The following is a 7,153-nucleotide window of genomic DNA, read 5'->3' as shown; positions in this document are numbered from 1 at the left end:
CCGAGACTTGCTAATCCTTTTCTCAAGTGCAACTCGAAGCTTAGAAACACGGAATGATTCCTCAGGCTTAGAGGTGCATTGTGTGAAGCGTGTGTGACTAGACTACCAATGGGGTACCTAGCTATCACTCATAATATGAAGACGAAATGATGACTGTCCTTTTAATTAAATATACTGCACTTTTCTAGACAGTTATCTGCATTGGTGACCTTAAAAATTGCAGTGACTGAAATAAAAGTTATACTAACATGTAGAACGTACGCGATTAGATTATCAGCGATAAGTACACGTGATAAACAGTATCATGACTTTCCATTTCACACAATACATTTTTCTGCACACTCATTACGCTTAGCTGACGTGGCCCTAGTTAAAATTAAGAACGATTAATTTTGATGCAAGATAGTAAGAGGTACTAGGTAGACATACTTAGTTCACAGAAGGCTCTGGGAGGAATCGGAGAGTGGTCCCTTCCTTCGTGTACCTTGAGAGTGACTGAATGGGTGGCAAGTTTCTACTGGGAGGCGAGCCGGGAGCACTGTTACGTCACAGAAGAGCATCTCATTGCGTAACAACCCAGACTGAAGCCCGTCCGCAAAAGTCAGTGTCCCACAGATGACACGTGAGCTATCATCATCATCTCATCATTAACATCATCATTATCATCATCATCATCAATCATCATCATCATCATCATCATCTTCATCATTAACATCATCATTATCATCATCATCATCATTATCATCATCATCAATCATTATCATCATTATCGTTATTATTTTTACTACTATTATTATTATCATGACTAAAATTATTGATATTATTATTATCATGACTAAAATTATTGATATTATTATTATCATGACTAAAATTATTGATATTATTATTATCATGACTAAAATTATTGATATTATTATTAGTTTTATTATCATTATTATTATTATCATTATTATTATCATCATTCTTGTTATTATTATTATTATTATCATTATTCTTATTATCATTATTCTTATTCTTATCCTTATTATTATTATTATTATTATCATTATTACTGTTATCAAAATCATTATTATTATTATTACTATTATTATTATCTTAAAGCTTCTTCGGTAACACCTTTCAGTCACTTCCTAGATGCTGATTGGGTAATGGTACCACTGTCAGTCGTAAGAAGTGATCTGGAAAACATCTTTACTTCACACAACTTACACGAATCATCTAGAGTGCAATCGACACTTTTACAAAAAAAAAAAAAGTCTTGAAATCACTCTGACAAATGAATATGTATATACACACACACACACATGTATGTATATAGATAAATATATGTACGTAAGTATGTAGAGAAATATGTTTACATATATATACATATATACATAAATAGATGTGTATATATACGTATATATGAATGTATATATTTGTCTATATAAAGACAAATATATACATATATGTTCATACATAAACATATATATATACATATATGTACATACATAAACATGTATATATACATATAAGTACATACATAAACAAAGAGAGAAATATATGTATGTGTATATAGAGAAATATGTTTATACATATATACATACCTAAATATACATAAATGTATGCATACATATGTATACATTTGTCTATATAAAGACAAATATATACATATATATACATACGTAAACATGTATATATTCATATGTGTGTGTGTGTGTGTGTGTGTGTGTGTGTGTGTGTGTGTGTGTGTGTGTGTGTGTGTGTATGTGTGTGTAATTAATGAAACAATAGTACACCGGCATCATCTTTCTATGTCAATAGTATTAAGTAGGTTTTTCGTAATTTGAGTCCTCTTACACTTCAAATATGAGGTTCATTGGCTTAAACTGATGATGGTAATTTGAGATGACTTTAGTAATGATCTCCTACTGTTACACTGAGGATGATTAGCATGTTCTTTGTTAAAGCAATTCCAATTCATAAAAGAAAACGGAAGATCAAAATGGACAAACAACACTGTTATAAAATAATATATGTGGTACTACAATCTAAGTGCAAGCAATAGTTATTACATTATCAACTATTTTGCACTGGTAGTGCATTAGCACAACGTTGTACAATTCCAAAATCTACTTTCCGTTATCTCAATATTTTACTTTACCATTTTCAGTGTTAAACAGGAATCAGTGTAAAGAAAAAGCCCCATCTTTAATCAATTAATTTTTGTTATTAATTGCATCAGTGCCATTCATTCTAACCAACATGCATATGTTTCTCATATCTGTACTGATTGTGATACAGTAATAACCGTGTATCGTGGGCTTCCATACTGTTGTTTCGTCCTGTGATTATTAACTTTCCAGAGTTTGGAGAGAGCGCGTTCTTTCCATAGGAAGAGCATTTGTCAGCCATATCCGATTCCAATCATGCGAGAAAATATACAGCTATAGAGACCTTTTGTGAATAAATGCTGTTCATTTTTCATATGAAAATCTATAATGCGCATTGCATAGCCATTGTTTACGTTTAATGTAAAGCTACCGGAAGGTATGTGTGTTTATGAAGTCAAGCAAAATTCATTCAAACAGTATTTACCGAGTGAAAAGTACCGATGTAGAAATTGTTTTCAGAGTTATCTAATCTGTTTGTGTTCTTTCTCTGCAATATCGTTATTAATAATAATTTTATAATAGTACAAGAATTCTTTCTACCCATAATCTTCACTTATGACAGACGGCATAATAGGAATTAATGATAAATATAATCCCTAATTAACATTTTTCTAGGTTGAACATGCTCTGCACAGGCGCATTACAGACGATGGGTGGAGCCTTAACAATGACGTCACAACTGGCAGCAAAACCTTAACAGTTCGCCGACCTGTTAAGCTTCTTCGTTAACAGTCGAACTGGCGTTACCGAAGAGGCCCACATTATTATTTTTATGATAATTTATTGATATTATTATCATAATTATTTATTGATATTATTATAATTATTTATTGATATTATTATTATAATTATTTATTGATATTGTTATTATAATTATTTATTGATATTACTATTATAATTATTATTATTATCATTATTATTGTTATATTCATTATTATTGATTTTAATATATTTCTTATTATTATTGTTATTATTATCTTTATTATTATTATCTTTATTATTATTATTATTATTATTATTATTATTATTATTATTATTATTACTATCATCATTATTACTATTGTAGCTGATGTTATCCTCTTAATCATTATTAATTGATTTCGGTTTAACGTCACGAAACACCCGTTTCGATCAAGGGCTAGGACGGGCCTGTCCCGTGAAAGGACAGCCAGGAATTGCCCTTCCTAACCTCAGACCGTGGCCGGGATTCGAACCCGTGCGCTTGCGGACCCGTGCTTTGTGGTAATCTTACTTCGTGTGTTTCCTAAATGTGTATGTTGTAGTGAGATTTTCCTGATTTTCAGTATTATGTTTCGAAATACAAAAAGAATATGATTACTAAAGATTGCTTTATTTGTACCTGAGTTAAGCACACGATATAATACTTGTGTGTATATGTATATTTTTCTTTTTTTCAATGGTGGTTAACACATAAGACTTTATACATATGAATAATAGTACTTAAGCTATCAACATGGAAATTCCGAATACAATTTTGCAAGATCACATATGTTTCCTAGGATTTTCATTAACCATCAAATCTTTAAAAGGCCCTTTCATGAGATGGCATGAGAGAGTATTACTGGCTATATAAAATCTGTTTGTGAAGCCGGTCATGCGGAGAAGCTGAACTCATTTTTCATGGTCATGTCTCGCTCTCTCTTTATAAATATTCATATATAGGAACGTGTTTATACATAGCTAGACAGATAATATATATATATATATATATATATATATATATATATATAAATATATATATATACACATACAAATACATATATACATATATACATATATATATATATATATATATATATATATATATAAGCACACACACACAACAGATATATGTGTGTGTGTGTGTATGTGTGTGTGTGTGTGTGTGTGTGTGTGTGTGTGTGTGTGTGTGTGTGTGTGTGTGTGTACACTGAAAAAAATGAAGGCTAAAAGCTACTTTCAGTAAAATCTTTATATTATTCAATTTTAAACAACTGAATGAAATCAGTGTTAACCGGGTGCATACATTAGAAATAATATTAATGCCGTATCGCTCGCGTACGGTAATGTTACAGATTATGGCTGATACGGAAACATTAATAAGAGTGCAGATATCGAGCCGAACTAAGTGCAAAGAAAACAACGAAGGGAGAACGAGAAAACCAAGGCCCTTTTGGCTGTTACGAGGTGGTAAAATTAAGGACAGTTAAAAGGAAGCGAATTTACGGACTTAACATGTTACTATTGTCTTGAGGAAATATTACATGATAAAAACATATATAACTACAAGAAAAGGAAACATTGTTAACTTCTTGATGATTTGCGAAGTTCTAGCTTCGTCCGGGCCTTTTAAATATGGCCCGGCCATATAAATAACTTCACAAGTAAATATATATCTAAAATTACTGAAGACTTTATAAACATGAAATTAGGAATTATGAATGCATGGAAAATATATATTGATTAGCAAAATAATAACAACATGAGTAATGAATAAATATATATATATAATGGAAAAATAATGTTCTCAAGGATCAATGATTCAAAAGTGCATAATGAATGAACACCATGAACAATTTACAGCATACACAAACGTTTGAATTCACTTTGAGGATTACACTTTCATTAAAACTCTACTTTAAAATTTTCATTTTATTTGTTTTAACTTCATGCCTAGGAATACATTATTGGAACATTACGGCAGTATTATCACCGAAATAGACGCACAAATGAATTATTTCATTCCAATATATAAAAAAGAAATCGCTGATATTACTGAAATACTGAATCCGTAATTATATAAGGACACTAAGAGCAAATTACATAACTAACATTTTTAGAATTTGACAAAATCATTCAGTATCTGTATTACACTTCTTTTTCATAATTATTTTCATTTGCCAGACATAATATAGGGTAAAGTGAGAGAAATAGTTACGTCATCTATAGATATAGCAAGATCTTTCTTAGCAAGCATCGTAATCTTTATTCGTAGTAGTACTAGTAGTATTGTTATTATCATTATTGTTGTCATTGCTATTATCATTAATATAATTATCATTAGTATTGTTATTATTACCATTATTATTGTTATCATTATTAGCATTGTTATCATCTTTATTATCATTACTGTTATATTTATTATTATCATTATTATCATTATTATTATTATTATTATTATCATTATTATTGTCCATGTTGCTGTTTTCGTTGTTATTATGTTTTTATTACTATTGTCGTTACTATTATTATTATTATTATTATCATAATGATAATAATTATAATAATCATTATCATTATTATTATTGCCATTATTATTGTTGTTGTTATTATCATTACTATATTATTATTATCAATATTCTTATTTTTATATTTATCGTTAGTTTTAGTAGTAGCAGTGTTATTATGATTATTATCATTATCATTCCCAACATTATCATTATTATTATTATCATTATTGCTGTTGTTATTATTACCATCATAATTATTATAATTATATTTTTTTATTATTATTATTATCATTATTAATATTATTATTATCATTATCATTATCAATATTATTATTATTAATATTACTATTATTATTATTACTAATGCCATTACTACTATTATTTTTTATTATCATTATTATTATTATTATTATTACTATTATTATTATTGTTATTATTGTTATATATTATCATAATCAGTATTATTATTATTGTTATTATTATTATTATTATCATTATCACCATCATCATTATCAATACAATTTTGATCTTTATCAATATTATCACTATTATTATCATTATCTATTATTATTGTTATATTGTTGTTTTTATTATCATTACAATTATTGTCATTATTATCATTTTTATTGTTCTTATTACTATTATTATTACTATTATCATTATCATTATTATCATTATTATTATTATCATTATTATTATTGTCATTGTTGCAGTTGTTATTGTTATTATTATCATCTATATCATTATAATCATTATCATTACTATCATTATTATTATTATTATTATTATTATCATTATTATCATTATTATTATTATTATTATTATTATTATTATTATTATTATTATTATTACTATCATTATTATCATTATTCTTTTTATTATTGTTATAATTATTATCATTATTATTACCATCAGTATTATTGATGTTCTTGTTATTTTTATCATTCTTTCTATTATTATTGTTATTATCATTATTATAACCATTAATATTATTATCATTACTGTTATTATCACCCTTATTTCTACTATTGTTATTATTACTGTTAATATCATATTATAATCATTATCAATACTACAACTATTGATCTTATTATTATTATCATTACCTTATTACTTTCCCTATATTTTACCCAAGTTTTATGATTATTGTTATCATAACTATCATCACTGTACCTTATTTCATTGTCTTGTCATCACCATCATCGTTGCCATTAACATAATAGCAATAACAATGCTAAGAATGATGATGATGATGATGATGATGATGATGATGATGATGATGATGATGATGTTGATGTTGATGTTGATGTTGATGTTGATGTTGATGTTGATGTTGATGTTGATGTTGATGTTGATGTTGATGGTGATGTTGATGTTGATGGTGATGATAATAATAACAATATTAATAATAATGATAATAAATATAATGATAATGATAATTACGATAATAATATCAACAATAATGAAAAAGATAATAATGACAATAAACAATAATGCTAATAATAATAATAACAACAATAGATAATAATAATAGTAAAAATAATAATAAGAAGAAGAAGAAGAAGAAGACGAAGAAGAAGAAGAAGAAATAATAACAATGATAATGATAATAATAATAACAATAACAATAAATAATAATAATAATAATAATAACAATAATACAAATAACTAAATGAATAGAATAAATAAACGAATAAATAATAGCAGTTATAACAACCAATGCGATATTCTCCCCCCCCCCCCCCCCCGTTCATCTCTCTCTCTTATTCC

General features: G+C 27.0%; 1 protein-coding gene across 3 annotated transcripts in view; it reads right to left on the bottom strand.

The window, feature by feature from the left end:
• LOC125025882 overlaps positions 1 to 526 on the bottom strand; it is a 2,718-nt gene extending 2,192 nt beyond the window's left edge. For 2 of the 3 annotated variants that reach the window (XM_047614181.1, XM_047614183.1), the window contains exons 1-2: positions 430 to 496; positions 1 to 226 (exon numbers count right to left, since the gene is read on the bottom strand). The exon at positions 1 to 226 is cut by the window's left edge and continues 91 nt beyond it. The gene's annotated coding sequence lies outside the window, so the exon portion shown is untranslated. Of the gene's footprint in view, positions 227 to 429 lie in introns of all 3 variants that reach the window. The other variant, XM_047614182.1, reaches the window with a different exon arrangement.
• Positions 527 to 7,153: the final 6,627 nt, after the last annotated feature.

The sequence above is a fragment of the Penaeus chinensis genome, chromosome 5 (genome assembly GCF_019202785.1).
Source record: "Penaeus chinensis breed Huanghai No. 1 chromosome 5, ASM1920278v2, whole genome shotgun sequence".
In the NCBI taxonomy this organism is placed as follows: domain Eukaryota; kingdom Metazoa; phylum Arthropoda; class Malacostraca; order Decapoda; family Penaeidae; genus Penaeus; species Penaeus chinensis.
This window is presented reverse-complemented; position numbering and strand designations above follow the sequence as displayed.